The sequence below is a fragment of the Oryctolagus cuniculus genome, chromosome 3, assembly GCF_051225735.1.
Source record: "Oryctolagus cuniculus isolate XC-2025 breed Fujian yellow rabbit chromosome 3, ASM5122573v1, whole genome shotgun sequence".
NCBI lineage: Eukaryota > Metazoa > Chordata > Mammalia > Lagomorpha > Leporidae > Oryctolagus > Oryctolagus cuniculus.
The window spans coordinates 41,903,164-41,921,411 of record NC_142869.1 but is presented as its reverse complement, the minus strand read 5'-3'; the positions used below and the strand labels follow the sequence as shown (position 1 = coordinate 41,921,411).

Below are 18,248 nucleotides of genomic sequence, written 5' to 3'. Positions count from 1 at the left end.
TTGGACTGGTCCTGGTAAGGCAACCGCAGGAGGGACTCTAAATTCAATAAATCTATAGCAGGCTAATCATTTTGTGTGGCCCATGAATCATGTTATAAATATTCAAATGGCCCTTGGCAGAAAAAAACGTTCCCCACCCTAGGCTAGGGTAAGGAGAGGACAGGCAAGCGGCCCTGATGATGGGTGGCATGTGATCTCATAAACCCACAGCCAGGCAGGAGTTCCTGATTTGCTCACCTGGCTCTCCTCAAGGCAAAGCAGCCAGGGCCTCACTGTGGGAAGGCAGAAGTCTGAGATGGAGCACGAAGCTCTCTTTGGCTTGGAGAAAGCCTGGACTGTCTTGCCCTGCTTCACAGTGACATCTCTGTTTTGCAAATGAACGCATTTCAAAGCCTGGCTGTGGGCTTCCCGTCTCTGTCTCCCCATGCAGGAAGCCAAGTGGGTTGGGCCTGTGGCAGAAGCACAGGGGCGAGGTGGCATCTCTTCATCCTGTCCTACTTGCTCAGGGGCAATCCACAGGCCACCAACAGGGCCACCCGAGCTTCATTGGCCAAAGAATAGTCTGAGCAGCAGAGGCTACTTCTCTACAATAGAAAGTTCCCTGCGGTATCCCTTTTCTCAAAAAGCTGGGTTGTTGTTACTGTTATTCAGACCCTCTGTAAGAGTTTTTAAATTCAAAATGGAGGGGCTGGAAAGAGAGGGACAGACATAGTGTTTCCATGTGCTGATTGAGTCCTCAGATGCCCCCAGGAGTTGGAGTTTGGCTGGGGCTTGAAGCCAGGAACTGGGAACTCAGTCCAAGGCCCCATGGACTTGAGCCTTCACCTGCTGCCTCGCATGCCTCGCAGAGTACACAGTTGTGGGAAGCTGGAGTCAATAGCCAGAGTCAGACACCTGGCTGCTCCAAAGTGGTGTACAGGTATCTTAACCAAGGCCCCTAACCTTTAACCTATGTTCGCTTCCATATAAGACTTTTCACCCATCAGTGTCACTCATGCCATCTTCAGATATTCTAAATGCCTCTTTCATCAGGGTTTTCAGAGTCTATTTTTTTCCTCTTCGTATTTCCTTAGCATTGCCACTGTAAATTCTGTGTGCCTGAAATTTTGCTTCTTTTCACTCTAGAAGAGAAACCCCACAGTCCTTTATTTTATCCACAGAATAATGAGTAGATATTGTTACCAATGTATTTTCTGTGAACTGAGGCAAAGGCAAGTCAAGCAACTCGTGGAAAATTCCTGAGTCATTCGTCCCGTGAGGGTGCACGTGGTTGGAGGAGTGGAGCCGTGGTGTATTTCCGAGGGACGTCTGTAGTTGATCATGGGAATTTTGCAGATAATCACTTTCATTTTCCCTGTACTGGGGTGCTGGAGGTTTCAGTTACTGTCTAAACAGTAACTATTTCATGTGGAAGCTTTGACAAGTTTTCTCACTTCCACTTCCTTAAAAAAAAAGTCCTTAGAATGTTCTTACCTATGCACTGCTCTAAAAGGTATTGACTTGGAAAGTTCTAGAAATAGAATCAATGGGAATTTCCATTCCAGGCTAACTGCTCTGATGTGCAAGGAGTTCTGGCTAATTAATGTAGAAGTTAGCCTTTAAGAATTGAATGAAATTTCTCAAAATAAATTACATTTAAAATAATTCAAATAATGATTGCAACTCCACATTAGTTTGAGAATGAATAGAAATAGGTAGATTCTTCTCCATGGAACGATCTTTTGAGGTTTGTGTAATACTTTATCAACCTCATCTCATTGCCAACTATTATAATTTTATCATTTATTTAAAAATGTGTTTTTGTTTATTTGAAAGGCAAAACTTCAGAGAGAGAGAGAGAGAGACAGGGAGAGAGCGCATGCTTCCATCTGCTGATTCACTTTTCAAATGGTCACAACGGCTGGATCTGGGCCAGCCCATAACCAGGAGCCAGGAACTCCATCCTTGCCTGCCACATGGATGGCAAAGGCCCAAGTATTTGGGTCATCAAATGCTGGCTTTTCAGGAACATTAACAAGAAGCTGCATCAGAAACGGAGTAGCTGGGACTTGAATCAACACTCCCATATGAGCTGCTGGTGGCACAAGTGGTGGCTTAACCTCCTGCATATAATACCAGTCTCCACTAGTGATATTTTTAAAAATAAGTGGAGTGGCAATAGCAAATATCCACATATTACTGATAGCATTTTTTTTAAAAAAATAGTTCTCCCAAAGTTTGAATAATACTTGTACACTTAAGCAAAAACTCCAGATAATTAAAGCCAGAAGCTTAACAGTTCAGATGATCTTAATAATATTGAAATATCTCATAATAACAGGCCAAACACAAACTTAGATTTATAAAAGTTTTTAACATACCACTAAAACAATCAATGAGGTTTCATCCATGTCTTTATTTTTACTGCAATGTTTATCCATATTCTTTTTATTTCTGAGGTTGCTTTCCTACAACTTTAGGTGTCAGTAGCCTCACTACATCCAACATAAAAAGAAGTATGACTTCAGACCAGCAGAGGTGATTACAAAACCAAGGCAATCTAGACCAAAGCTCCTTCTGTGGATTTGGAAACTGTTTATTTATTCCAGAAACATCAAGCTTACAAACTGATAATATGGCTTGAATGTCCATTAGTAGTCAGCAGTTTCTTTATATATATACATATATAGAGAAATATAATATAATATAGAATTATATATATAATTTTTATTTATTTGAGAGGTAGAATTACAGAGATAGAGACAAAGGTCATCCATATGCTGATTCACTCCCCAAATGGCTGCAACGGCTGGAGCTGGGCCAATGCAAAACTAGGAGCCAGGAGTTCCTCTTGGGTCATTATCCACTGCCTTTCCAGGCCATAGCAGACAGCTGGACCAAAAGATAAACAGCAGGACATGAACTGGTGCCCATATGGGATGCTGGTGATGCAGGCGGAGGCTTAGCCTACTGCACCACAGCACCAGAGCCGGTAGTCAGCACTTTCAAGTTATGTTGTTAGTCTTTGTCCACATTTAGATTTAATTTTTTAAAATGTATTTATTTGAAAGGCATTCAAGGGGCTGGTGCTGTGGCATAAGTGGGTAAAGCCACTGCCTGTAGTGCCAGCATCCCATATGGGCTCTGGTTCAAGTCCCAACTGCTCCACTTCCGATCCAGCTCTCAGCTATGGCCTGGGAAAGCAGTAGAGGATGGCCCAAGTCCTTGGGCCCCTGCACCTGCATGGGAAGCCCAGAAGAAGCTCCTGGCTCCTGGCTTTGGATCGGCGCAGCTCTGGTCATTGTGGCTATCCGAGGAGTGACTCAGCGGATAGAAGACCTCTCTGTCTCTCTTTCTCTCTCTCTCTCTCTCTCTGCCTCTGCCTCTCTGTAACTCCGCCTTTCAAATAAATAAATAAACCTTAAAAAAAAAAAAAAGGCATTCACACAGAGAGAGAGAGAGAGAGAGAGAGAGATCTACCATCCGCTGGTTCACTTCCCAAATTCCTACAACAGCTGCAGTTAAATCAGGTGGAAGCTGGGAGCCGTGAACTCAGCCCAGGTCTCCCACATAGGTGGCTGCATTCCAGAGTATGCATTAGCAGGAAGCTGGAATAGGGAGAAGATCTGGGACCTGAATCCAGGCACTCTGATGCTGGAGGTGGGTGTCCCAAATGATGTCTTGCCTGCTGCACCAAACACCACTCAAGATTTTAATTTTTGAGATTTGATGCCTTCCTCAGAAATCAGATATCCTCCAGCTCCATATGGTTGAATATCTAACAATTGTCATCACATTATAATTCATTGACATCGTTTTTAATTTCATTAGATATGGGTGTTCCTTCTTAGTATTATAATAATGTCTGGGCTATCTAAATGTTTTATGTAGCTCCTAGGAGATGAGGAAGTCAGCTGCTCCATGAGTTCTTTTATTTGGACCATCTTCCTGTTTTATCATTTTAAAACACAGTGTGGAAGCTTCTTTTACTTGGTTATTTTTTTTATGTCTATGGTTAAATGTGACCCCTCTGGTTATTGTATAAAAATAGGATACTGATTAGCTCTTCCTATTTCCTATTCTGGGTAGAGTTCCTTCTGTTGCTCACTCAATTATATATTATGCATGTGCGCACACACACACTTATAAACTAATGTAGCAGCAACATTTATGTGATTAGATGTATTTATATACATGAGTATATGTATATGTACACTGATCTAGATAAAGGCCTATAAACCTATATTCCTTATGGAATGAAAAAATTAATGAGAAACATAAATCCTATTTTCATCTTTTTGTCTTATAAGTTCCTTTTTGTACTATTTAACTTTGTTGACTCTGATCCCCTACGTAGGCTCCTTTAGTCTTTTATCACTATTCCTGTTATACATCATATTGCCCTGATCTTCTGGCATCTACAGGATGTCCCCAGCCCATCCTGAGTGTTGTCCTTCAGCTCACTGGTCCTGAGTTTTCCCTCCCTCCGCACAACATGGCTATAGGCAGTCTATTGGCTGTCTTGTCCAGCCACCTTTTAGGGCAGGCTGTGGAATGCTCTGACTTCAACTTGAATGGATCTCCAAAGTTGCTCTCACTAGCTGCATGAAAACCTTCATCTTTTGCAAGGCTTGCATTTCCCTCTGCAACTAATTTGCAGTGTTTTAATACCATGTTGTTCAACATTTATAATCACAGTCCACCCGGGGAAAAGCTGATGAACAAAGACTTGACTTTATGTGTGGGATAGACCCATGCTGTATGTGGGATGGCTGTTGGAGTGGGGACAAATTTTTTCAAGTTGTCAGTTTACAAGTAAACATTTAGTAATGCAATGGTGACTTTTGCTTTCCTAAGCAATCTAGAATCTTCAAGAAGCCACTCAATTAATGCTCAGATAACAAAGTCTTTTCTATTAAATGAATCTGGTGGACTACATTCCAAAATTTCAATCTACCCCACTAATAAAAAAATTCGGTTCGATTGGTTGTCCGGAAGTGTTGTGCAACACCCTTTGGCTTCTATCTTCTACTGGCTATTGCCCGGACTGTGAACTTGAGATGGCTCACAAACATCCACACCTTTGTGCCTCTTGCTAGTGCTCATCTGTCACTGGGGGAGGTCACTCTCAACCTCTCCCTCTTTTAAGATGGCCCACTGAGGAGGATTCCAGCAAAGGGAACCATCTGGTGGTTTTCCATTCCTGCTAAGGGAACAGGCCTGATGAGATGCCTCATAAAAGGACAATTGGGAGGAATGTTCCCAGGAAAGAAGGCAACAGAAACAGGCCACATTATTTAACAAGAAGGCCAGTGGATAGGCATTTTTGTTTGTACCCACGAAAGCCTTGGTGGACACTAGTATAGGATGCCTCCTGTGGTGGTGAGCTTTGGCCTTGAATAATTTGAAGAGAGGCAGGGCTGCAATGCAGTCCCAGAGTTCCTCGAGAGAATGTAGTCCCTCTTTGGAGATTATGTCTTTTCCTGTAACTCCTGGTAAAGTGGTCCCCTGTGGATTTCTGCTTCGCCAAGCATCTCCAAACCCTGCGTCCTATTGGTTTTGCCCTAATTGTTACTTATTTAAGATATAAGAAAATGTAATCCTTATGCACCATATTCCATGAATTTAACTAATAAAATATTGTTTTGTAAGAGCCTTTTGAAGTCCAGGAAAATGTTGGAATCATTTTTATGAGACTTTAAAAATCTTTCTTCTTAGAGGCAGGAAGTTGCATTTTGCCAAGAATAAATGAACTCAAATAGCAAAAGGATTGGGCTCAACTTGAGATGCCAAACCCGCAGTGTTTCAGTGGCTTCTTAACTGGGCCAAGTGCATTTTCCCAGTCCTGAGAGTTGGGGTTGGTATCTAAAGTTTCAGGCTAACGTGTTATTACTTATAAATAATTATTTTAGTATGCCAGTTGTTCTTAATGTAAAAAGATTTGGCTTCTTTTTTTGAACAAACTTGATTCTATAGTCAAGGAAGAAGAAGATTACTGATTCTACAAATCATTCCAGTAGTAAGATTTTTTAAAGTTACCTGGGGAAAAATTGACTTTCATTTGCTCTTTGGTATTTCATTCAATGTTCTTAGTTTCTTCCTTCATGTGAATTTAGGATAATATAATAGTTTTTCTCATGACTACATTCTAAAACATTTTCTAGGAGTGTTTCCTAAAGCAAAAATTATGATGGATAATATAATTAATGTTGGCAGCCATGAAAAGTTCACAGAAACTTCAAAGAAAGGATCCTATTATGGCATATGAGGGCTCATCATTCCCAAAGAAGTTTTTTTTTTTTTCCTAAAAAAAACAAGGATAAAATAAAATGCTGACTTGTGTTACCATCTGAAGATAAGCAGCTGACTTGGAAACAAGGACATTTCACCTGTCACTCTGCCCTCCACTTGCTGGCCCCTCGTTTCCTAGCAGTGTAGGCTTGCTGAGTCTCTGTCTTTCCTGCCACCCCTGAGCTGCACCTTTCCTTCTATTTCAGTCTTGCTTGCTGTTGTCATTGTCATCGCCATCGCCATCATCAGCACCACTATGTTCTGTCACCGTTTCCCAGGCTCTGTGCAGCTCTTTGTCACTCGGGACCACCGTCTCAAAAGCTCGGGCTTGATGGCCTCTGTCTTTCTTGAGCCCACCAGCCCGTCAGTCCATGCCAGCCTTTCTTCTCATGCAATCCCCCATTCTGTGTGCCTTTTCAGCCCTACACACACCTCAGGCACTGCCTTCTTGTGGCCCTTGTCTCGCGAGTCACCAGATCACTAACTCCAGGTTTCCTGACATCTCAAAGAAAGATGAGAGGTCTTTCCTGTTGCTCCAGCTAAAAGGTGTGCCAGGGCTGTCCCTGTCCTGCAGGACTTCCCTGGGCGATAGTTGGGAAGGCAGTTTGCACGTAGGCATCTGACGTATTCAATTCACTTCTATCGATAAACCAAGGTGTGCCAGGTGTTGGGGCCAGGTAACTTATAGTAAAAAGAAACACAACTGAGACGGAGATTCCAATAGGGTGCGAGTCAAGAAAGCCTTCCAGAGGAGGCAGCTGTGAATGCTGCTGCAAAGGGTCCCCAAAGAGGTTTCTCTGGGAAAGTGCTGGGTTTGCACGAAATGGGCCAGAGAAGCCAAGGAAGAGGAGCACTGTGAAAAGAGGTAGCTGCTCACACAAGCAAATATTAAGTAATGATGTCTGGAAAGAATGCCAGTGACAACCAGGAGGCACAGTGAAGCCACCCCCAGGCTTAGAGCAGGGGAGTGATGTCCTCTGGGGAGACAGTGGTGGCTGGAGGGATGACAGCAATGCAGGGAGGGGGACTGGAATCAGGCTGTTCAGAGACGGGACTGCCATGGACAGGCAAGGGGGGTGGCAGCTTTCAGTGTCAGCGGGAAGTGAATGAGCCACATTAACTTTGTACCTCGCAGCAAAGGGCTGAGTGCAAGCTCTGCTGAAATTGATGATCCCAGGCCAGAGTTTTATCTGAGCCTGGAAGTGGTGGTTTTTCTTTTCCTCCTGCTCCTCCTCCTCCTCCTTTTCCTCCCACTCTCCCCCTCCCCCTCTTCCTTCCCCTCCTCCTCCCTCTTTTTTAAGATTTATTTATTGGGGCCGGTGCTGTGACGCAGAGGGTTAATGCCCTGGCCTGAAGCGCTGGCATCCCATATAGGCACCTTCGAGACCTGGCTGCTCCACTTCTGATCCAGCTCTCTTCTATGGCCTGAGAAAGCAGTGGAAGGTGGCCCAACTCCTTGGGCCCCTGAACCCACGTGGGAGACCTGGAAGAAGCTCCTGGCTCCTGGCTTCAGATTGGCGCAAGCTCCAGCCGTTGCGGCCATCTGGGGAGGGAATCAGGACTTGGGCCATCTTCCACTGCTTTCCCAGGCCATAGCAGAGAGCTGGATGGGTACTGGAGCAGTCGGGACTTGAACCACTGCCCATATAGGATGCCAGCACTACAGGCAGTAACTTTACCTGCTGCACCATAGCGCTGGCCTTGCTTACTTCTTTTGACCTGGGTCTATGAGAAACACACAGACACACACAAATACTCCACATACAGATGAGAGAGCACTTCAAAAAGTTCATAGGAAATGTATATTAGGCATGATTTCAAATTTTTTGCACTAAAATAAGCTTATCTTTTAATTTTGTTTTGTATAAATTTTAAGTCACTTAGTATATGTAAAACATACATACAACATGTATAAAACATGTGTCTATACGCATGTCTGGGTTCTCTAGGAAAAGAGAACCAATGGGTTTATGTGCGTGTAATGAGAGATATTTTAAGGAACTGGTTCATATGCATTATAGCATGTGCATACTTTGCTACAGAATTCACTTTCGCTTCGGAGAGAGCTGTCTTTTTATTCTATTCAGACCCTCAACTGGTTGGATGAGGCCTACCCAAGTTACAGAGGACAATCTGCCTCATTTAAAATCTACAGACTCAAATGTAAAACACATTTACAAAACACCTTCCCAGCTACATTGAGGGTGGTGTTGACCAAACAGCTGGGCACACTGGCCTACCTAAGTTCTCATATAAAATTAACCCTCACCCATTCCTTGCCTTTCTTTCTGTGCTCGCCTACAGAAAGGTGGGTCCTGATGTGTTACATAATTTAATGATGTGACATCATGTGCATGCAGCTCCTATTTTGTTTGCCAAACTAAAGCTTTTTTTTTAAGTATTTATTTTCATCTTATTTGAGAGGAGAGAAAAGGAGGGGGAGGGAGAGGGAGGAGAGAGAGAGAGAGAGAGAGCGAGCTTGCTTCTACTGATTTACTCTCTAGATGCACACAACACCCTGGGCAGGGCCAGGTGGAAGCCAGCAACCAGAAACTCCACTGGAATCGCTCATGGGGGTCACCAAGATGGAACATTCTTGAGCCATCATCAGCTGCCTGCCTAGAGTGAGCATTAGTGGGAAGCTGGAATGAGGTGGAGGCTGGACTTGATTTGACAACACTCTTATTTGGGTGTGGGTATCCCAAGTGATATCTTAATCGCTGCTGAACCAAATACCCGCCCCTAAACTAAGGTTGTTGTTGTTTGTTTTGTTCAGTGCTGTACTGTTTACAGTCTGTTGGCATGTACATTGTCATAGTTGGTCTTCTCAAGTGTTTTGAGAGGTATACAGAAATTCTATTTATCTGCTTTCCAGGGGAGGAAATGGAAGCTCAGAGCAGGGTTTGGACTTGCCCTGGGGTGTGAGAGCAGGACTCTAGGTTCCACTGCCCCTGTGTTCTCCTGCTCCTTGCAGGCTTTCTACAGCATGCCCCCGGCACTGGACATAAAGTGACTGAGACACGGCTCCTCACTCAGGGAGCCCAGCACAAGCCCACCTCACTTCCCTTTGAGTCCAGGCAAGAGTGCAGCTCTCTGGAACTCCGACAGAGCTGCCTCCTCTCACAGCAACAGCTTGGAACGGGAGACTCCACCAGCTCTGTTGGTTCAGCCCTGGTCGGAGGCCCTCTAATTTTCTATACAACTCATTTGCCTTTTTATTTGCTTATTGAGATTCTGAAAAATTTGCTAATTAAAATACTGGGCCAAACACTTCTATCTGAAAGAATGGGAGTGAGGGAAAGCAGGAAAGGAAGAGTTGGAAATGGTTGTTAAAAGTCCTCACCTGAGCCCCTTTGTTTTAATTGCTGAAGTGACAATTTAAAAATAATGATGAGGGAGGCATCTTCTGAAGATACTGTCTGTTTCATAGGGTTTAACTTTCTAAAATATAGACTGTGTGTGTGTGTGTGTGTGTGTGTGTGTCTGCCTGCCTGTCTGTCTCACAGAAACAACCTGGGATTCTGGTCCTCAGAAATCCAGACCAGAGTTGGTCTTGGTAATTTTGCACTTAGCCCCAATTTCAGACTCACTCTCGGAGTCTGCAAGAATCAAGATGTTTTCCCACGAAGGGGTAAATTTTTTATGGATTTGTTTCTGTCCACAGACAAGAATGAAATGTTTGATGAGGCAATTGCATCCTTTTTAGCCCATATCACTTTCCCTAAGAATTTCTTATGTGCTATCTTTTTAATAACTAATAAAGAAAGAATGAGCCCAATTTTAGTGCTGCTGATGTGACTAGGCCCATGACCAGGCCATGGCAGGGCTCTGCCTTTCTGTTGAGATGTGCTTATTCCACCTTTGAGCTGTGTCTGCTGATGCCAGCTTCTGATTGTGTCACTTTTTTCTCAATAGTTGTCAATCTCTCTTTGACTTATAAGATATTTAATTTGCATTTGTGTCTTCAAGGAAGCTTCTGAGATAGCCCTTATTTGCCAGTTCTCTTGCCTTTGGAGTTAGGTGTAGTGAATTTCCTTGGGAAGTTTAATGGTGTGTTTAGGAGAAATAAAGGCCACACCCCAGATGAATATGGTTTTACATCTGAGTACAACGCAAATATAAATCAGGTGGTTAGATTTTGATGTATGCTATTTGAACTAAATTTTAGTAATGAGAAATAGGGCTAGGCTCAGATGGTTTGTGATATAGATGCCAATTCAGATTTTATGATATCTACACCAAACAAGGAAGTAACCAAGGTGGATGCCTTATTAGATCTGAATTGGGGAAATTAACTTTAATGTGCAATGTGACCTTTTGTACTGTAATTGCCAACATACTAAACTAGTTTGCATGAGGTCATGTTTCGGCAGTTGGCTTATAATCATTCCTCTTCTTCATGGAAATAGGAATGGTGGCATTAACAACTAGTATTTTAAGTAAAACTGTACTCATATAATCATGGTTTGACTGGTAAAAAAATATTTTATACAATGTTGTCCTGTAGAAATCTGAGTAAAAAATGAACAGTTCTAAAGGATTCCTGGGAAGAGATATATTTTAGAACTAAAGATTTGGGAGATAAGCAATCTATAGGAAAGACAGCTCAAATATTAAGGGAGTCAACTGGGTCTAGAAGTATTTATTTGAAAATGTGGATTTTAACAATATATATATTTCAACCAAGTTGTATTTTTTATAACTGGTATGATTCGTGCAGAGAAAAGGGGAATTTTGTTTCTCTTGAGTGTTCTCTTGCAATTTTCAGGGATTGAATGAGAGTGTGGAGTGAATTCTTCACAAATTCTGTGAGCAAACTTATCCCCAAGTGGACACAAGAGGGCACCAAACATTTAGCAGCTGATGGAGATTTAATGGACGAAATAAACTCTGGCACTTAAAAATGAAGCCATGTTTATTTTATTCTGGGTAATATATTATGCACCTGCTTGTTTTATTTTTTAGACTGATTCATGTCAAATGACTTTCCAGAAATATGACATGTATGCTGGATCCAGGCAGAACTAATCTTTCAATGTAGAACTAGAGCTATTTTGTACAAACTATATTCCATGATATAATCAAGTTTTACTTTATTGTTCTCACTCTAAAGGGAATTAAGATAATGTAACATGCTGTCACATACTTTTTAAAGTGTTTTGTCTCTGTAACTCACTAAAATAGTTTTTGGATATGGGATAGTTACTACACACACACACACACACACGTGAACGCACATGTAACATTAAATTTATTTGTTGAAGGCAATGGGTAGTGAATCTTTGTCCAGAAGGTTGAGGGGATAATTTGTGGCTGAAGACTTCTGAGAAAAAGAGGATATAAAACATAGCTGAAGCAATGAGGACTTTGCTTCAAGCTGAGGAAGAGCTAAGACATTTTTGCCCTGTAAACATTTGGCTTGTATTTGAGTGTATTAGTTTGCTAAGGTTGCCCTAACAAAACCACAGATTGGGTAACCTACACATCAGATTTTCTTGCAGTTCTGGAGGCTGAGTGTCTGAGAGCAAGGTGTCAGCAGGGCTGGTTTCTCCCAAGGCCTCTCTCATTGGCTTGCAGATGGTGGGCCAGCTCCTAGATGTGTCTTCACTGGTCTTTCCTCTGTGATACACACTCTTGGTCCGAAGTTCTTCCTCTTATCAGGATATCAGACAGATTGGATTAGGACCCATGGAAAGGCCTCATTTTAACTTGATCTCATCTTTAAAGGCCCCATCTCCAAATAAAGTCACATTCTGAGGCACATGTGTTACACCATCTGCCTATGGGTCGTGGAGAACACAACTCGGCAACTAACATCTTAGTGCTTGTTTGTGCAAGTTTGCTATGGAGGGGTAATGGTCTCCCTTCTGCCTGAATGTGTTTATAGACCAGCTTCCAATGAAGCAACCACCAGGCCGCACACACATCAGACACTCAGTATGCATTTGTTGAATGAGTGAATTTCTGCCTTGAAAGGCTGCACATTTCTGTCTGCTTAGGCTTGCCTGAAATCTTCAATTGCGTGACAGGTAGTAATTAACTGCTGAAAGAAAGGCATAAATACTTCCTTTTAAACATTGACATTATGTCCATCTGGTGAAAGAAAAGGATAGAGGCAAATAAAGAGAGTTCAGGAAATGCTAAAATTTCTTTGAAATAATTTCATTGAAAATTAACAAGTTGATTATTGTGAAAACAGATTCCAATTTACACATAATAGCCAATCATCTAGCTTTCCTGGCCTTTGATGAAACCCTTCCTACCTAGAGTGATCTGCGTTTTACCCCACCATAATGGTTATGGAGGGCTTCTTAGGTTAATTTGCCTTTCAGACTTCAACCGCTTGAAGATAATACGTTTAACTCAATTATAAGCAGGCATCTTGTTCACTGTGTGATTTCTTCTGGCCCCGCAGGCCCACCTCGATGCTTCTCCTGCTGTGCCCATCCCTCATTTCGGGAGCAATAACTGAGTTCTTTATAACTGGACAACCTGCCTAGGAGCTCCAGAGCTTGCGTGAGAGGTGAGTAGGGGCAGTCAGACACCAGGGACTCCTGTTCTGAGGAGTTGCTCTGCTGTGTCAGGAAGACTTTCTGGCTGCATGGAGACTGTGAGGTCTCTCTCATGGGCCAGCTGTAAGTGGCTGTTCTCCTGGGGCAGCTTCCAAGGACACTGGCACTGGGCAGCAGGCATGGGGCTCAGCTTGTCTAAGCTCCAAGGGCCTGGCTGGAGGCCCGGGGGTGGGGGGGTGGGGTGGGGGTGGAGAGAAGGACTGTCACTTCCGTCTCTACTATTACAGTGGTCCCTGCCTTGGAATATGTTTTTGTCTCTCTAAAGAGCTGGTGGATTGCCTATTGATTTTCTAACTCTTATATTTTTCACCAAGGGTATAGGCTAAAAGATTAGGCATTGAGTTGCCTTTAGATTTAAAAGGAACACTTTGTCCTGATGCCCCATCTTCAACTTTCTCCTAACCTTTCAAAAAAGATTGTTTCTTCCTCTTGTGTCTGGACTTCCCTTTTTCAGGCTACTGTGATAAAGTTCTTGATACTTTCTTTGTCAAAAGACTTTTTAAAAAATCCTTTATGTTGGCAGGGAATTAACTCATGAATAAATGGATAATAATAACGGCTGACATTTTTGGAGTGCTGACTATTTGGCAGGCACTGAGCTAAGGGATTTGCTTGCATTATCTCACTTGATCTTCTCAACAGCTTTATGATAAAGCCCACTTTACAAAGGAAGAAACTAAACCAGAGAGACAGAGAGAGAGAGAGAGAGAGAGAGAGAGAGAGAGAGAGAGAGAGAGTTAAGTAGCTTGCCCTAGGTCACAGAATTAGGAAGTAAAAGTATTTGACTCTCAAAGTACAGAGAAAGAAATTGGGTTCAGAGAAACACAAAGCACAAAGGTACAAGGTCAAAGAGGAGCCGGTGTTTATTACTTTCACTTGACAAAAGTATGTTAATAGCCTAATGCCCTGAGGGTAGCAGGAGGGGCTGAAGCTACCAACCTTGCCTGGTAGGAAATTCTGAGCCTAGTTCCGTGGTCCCCAGACCCTGCTGCACACTGGACCACTCCGAGGATCCGTCAATCCGTGTCTGTGTGTGTTAATGTCGGCCAGACCCGTGGAGGTTTGTACTTAGATACAGTTGTTCACATCGGTAGCGCAAGTCTGGGACGCCCCGGTGAGAGAGCAGAGCTGTGGTCTTCTGAATGTGAGCTGGAGACTGGCCCCTGTGGCTGAGATGCGATCGCCACGGGGATTTGCATGCTCCCTTTGCCATGGAAGGTCACCAGGGACCCTCCCATCTGTTTTGTCGCCTCACTTAGGTCTGGGCAACACTGTACTTTGGTTCACAGGGCCCAGGGAACGACTGGTGTTGAGGCTCCTTTTCTTCTGGGGCAGGCTGAGTGCCCCACTGCAGTTTACCTGGGTGTCTGAGGCCCCGCCTCCTCTGCCCCTGTTCCCTCACCGCCCTGCTCTGCTCCGTCCCTGGGCAAGCTTTTGTTCTCCTATTTTCACTTGTTTCTTTTTCTGCTCCCTTAAATTTTCTCCCATTTGCTGCTCTTCATCTGTCATTCATCTATCTCCCTGATTAAAATTTGACAAGCTTAGTCCTTAAAAATAAAAACAACTTTAAAAAAAAAAACAAAAAACAAAAGCCCACAAGTCATTTGTGCACTCATTTGATTAGGAAATTTACACCCATTCTGTCCTGCTCCTCTTTATAAAATTGTATTCCCTTCACTTGCGAAATTTCCTGTGCCCTGGTTGGGACCTGCTCACCTAATTATTTTTTAACCAGTACCTGTGGATGACCTAGTCTGCCCAAAGCACTGGCATTCCTCTTTCCATGGTAGCTTTTAAATCTCTACAAAGATACAGAATCCCTCTTGTGTGTTACCATTACTCCATTTGGTGTTTAACTGTACTAAACATATTGAAAGGGCAAAAGAGACATTACTATTTTGGTTATTTATCTGTTGCCGAATGTACATGAAAAGATGTAGCATTGCTGTCAGTGTTCAACAGCAGATAGTATTTCATGGCTAAAGAGACTTTCAAAGCAATTATGGCAATTCATTTGCATTTTACTAATTGTTGAATTTTTACTAATTTGGACAACGTTGGAAAAATATAATGGGGATTAAAAAGGGGAACTGTGAGGACATAGTTAGGGAATCAGAAATGCTAGGAGTCCTGGGAGAGTGCAGAATTAAATATGAGATGTCTTCCAAATAAAGGTCACCGATGGACCTGGAGAGACCAAACACAACAAAGGGACAGAGACACATTCATAGAACTATGGGTGGAGAAGCAATCCTTAGGACAAATCAGGTAGGTCACAACAGGTTTGGATTAAGATAAAATACCAGAAATTAAAGGTAAGAAAGGAGCCGGAAACTGTCAGAGGTTTCTCCTTAAAAAGTATATCAGCCAAAGGAAGAGAAACACAAGATTTAAGATGTCCCAATCGTAATTATGAAGGCAAAACATCACATTTATTAATAACAACTGTATCTGAACTCTCGGCTGAAGATTACTCATTCTTCAAATAATCAACTTTTCGGCAGTTTGATAAAAATAGAATGTAGGAATCACTTTATTTGTAGAGCCAGAAGATGGCACTATTGTCAATGTTTGTAGGAAACAACGCTGTGGGTCTTGTTTATCAAGCTGGTTTCTCTACTATTCAGTCCAACAAAATGTACTTAAAGGAGGATTATGTGTAGATTTTTGTTTTATGAGTTTTCTGTAAAATGCAACAAAGTATTCCAAACCAATTTGAAACTCAAGAGTGATAATAATACATAAGGTATTTTAGATCTATGTACCTGAACTTATCTAGCATTGTTACATCTTTACATTGACAATCTATTTTAGTTAGATTTTTAGTTCATTTTCCCCATAATTGGAAAAATCTATTTCTAGCCTGATTAATGGTAAGTGATGTACTAATTATATTACATTGTAAAGTTAGTATTATTGGAAATCCATAGACATAATTGCTGTTATTGTTTCTGAATGTTAGAAAACTCTTCTCTAGTTGTGGTCATTTGCTTTACTATGAGAGGATAAATTTACTATCATCATGCTTTGGACAAAAAGCTATATGGGGAGAAACATTTTGATCTCTTTTAAAGTAAATCTGAAACTAAGCATGTTTCACTGTAGAAATTCCTTTGCGCTAACACATTTGTCGGTTGGTTCTTTCCAAAATATTAAACAATCAAACGAGTATCGAGCAAGTCCTACTTGAGGGCTAATTCCTGGAACTAAAAGGGAGACAAGAGTGACAGCCTCACACACAATCTTTCTGTGTATGTTCAGGGGTTATTGGTGAGGAGAAAAAGTAGAGCAAGGTCCAGATCAGGAGATGGACAAGTGTAAAGATATTTCAGCTTTGGCTATTTTCATTTCATGTAAAATGTTGAATCTACTCATTCTTTGATTAAGTCAGATTCTAAAGCTCTATTCTTAAAAATCATGTAATTCTTAAGAAGAACATATTTGGATATAACTTTAAAAACTTAACCAGCAGTTAGAGAATAAGTGTCTACTCCACCATGCCTTTGAAAACACATTTCAAAAACTGTAGTTTGTATTCTGTTAAATTATCAAGCCAGGTAAACTTCCCTCACTTATTCACACAGGTGGGTACATTTCATCACAGCTACATATGATTCAGACTTCTAAAAAGTAAAAACATGACATTTTTGGTTAATAATTATTTCAGCAACATTTCCCAAGCATCTTTTATATCATAAACAACGTGGATCCTGATTCAGCTCTTCTGGATTCCATAATAACAGATGGATTGCGAGACTGTTTACTGCTGCTTCCCACAAACTTCCTCTTTGTAAACTACTATATTATTTATGAATCAGAAAAGTTTCAAAGAAGCCTCCTATCTGATTACTGCTGGCTGATGAACTTGCATCAGAGAAACTTTTAGTCCAATTATACCAGTTTGTTATAAAGAACTGTAATTATTTCAAAGTCTGAATTTGTTAACTGGTGACTATGCCTGCTTCTCCGCCATTTACTCACAAAGACCTTGTCAGACAGATTGCAGTAACTCTATCCCCAGGAAGCAGGTAATAGCGAATGTATCAGCATTGAAAAATGGAGGCAGCCCAATATTGAAAAGTGTTGTATACTTCGTATTACTGCCCCAGACACTTTGAAATGTATTTAAAATGTGCTTGAGGAAATACTGAAAACACTTTAATTTAAATTGCTTTATATTCATCTTTGTGGAAAACTGTGTCTACTTCTCTGCCACATCCTAGTCAAGGAGTTTATAGACATTTTGGGGGACTGAACTTGACACTTGGAATTGTTGGTTTGAGTGTTATGAAGGAATAAATGTGGTAAAAGAATGAAACTGGAGTGTACCTCTTTAAAGTTTAGTTAATCCATCCTGATTTCACAATTTACTTTAGCAATAGAAGCAATTTCCTTTTCTGTGTGTGTGTGAAGTGGGCACAAAGATATCCACACTGATACGCTTTTAATTAGACACAAGAGAAGACCAGACAAAACAAAACCAAACAAAGCAAAAATCTTCCCAAATGAAGCCCTGTGAATAACCCTAACCTTGCCTGACAATTTCCACCCTCTGTGCTACGTAATGATGTGCAATGTGATTGTGATCCATTCATCATGACCTTGATAAGAAACATATTTACAGAGAAGTGTCATCAATTACAGTTTTTCTTGGACTGAATCTGAGCTGCTGTGTGTGTGTGTGTGTGTGTGTGTGTGTGTGTATGACAGGGCTGGTTATGTTATGAGTTTATTAAAAATATTGTAAATATGTCGAGTGTGACTTGAAAAAGTTCTCACCCTGCCCTGGACACCGTCCTCTCCCGGGAGGCTCCTAGCTTGCATGGGAGCCTAATGCAGAGGCAGGCCAGCTGCGGGAACCCTGGCTGCCAGGAACTCAACCAGGAGGGAGCCTGCGACAGATGCTTCTGCATTTTATGCAAATGGCAACTTCATGGATCAGTTTTCCTTCCCTCTGTAGAACATAAGCATCTGGAAAATAGAATTCCAAGAGCCTTAGCACATTAACAAATGAACAGAAATGACCGAACAACACAGGTAACAGGACCGAACTGGAATGTCAAGAGGATTATGTTCACTAAAGCCCTACTTTTATTGTAATTTTCTCCTATTCAAAACATGTGCTTTTATTACTCTAGTATTTTTATTTCCATACATTTTTAGTAACCAAAAAGTGGCAGTATTGTATTTATCTGTCTCCCAGCCACTACTGCATCATAGGTTTATAGTATCACAGGTTCTTGGTCAGAATAAAGAAATCAACACGTTGGCTGAAGATGTATTTGATTCTAAACAAAAGCGAAAACAAAACCAGAAGTTCTTTTGCAGAAAAAAAGATGCTATTTTTCAAAGTAGAACTAAGTTTCAAAACTTAAAATTTTAGATATATTTGCTGTTAAACAACTA

At 41.7% G+C, this 18,248-nt stretch overlaps 1 long non-coding RNA gene across 1 annotated transcript in view; it reads left to right on the top strand.

Annotated features, from left to right (window-relative positions):
• LOC149127323 (uncharacterized) overlaps positions 1-17,510 on the top strand; it is a 144,771-nt gene extending 127,261 nt beyond the window's left edge. Inside the window, exons 5-7 of the long non-coding RNA XR_016231976.1 lie at positions 12,686-12,793; positions 15,017-15,110; positions 16,510-17,510. This is a non-coding gene — a long non-coding RNA (uncharacterized LOC149127323). The remainder of the gene's footprint in view (positions 1-12,685; positions 12,794-15,016; positions 15,111-16,509) is intronic.
• Positions 17,511-18,248: the final 738 nt, after the last annotated feature.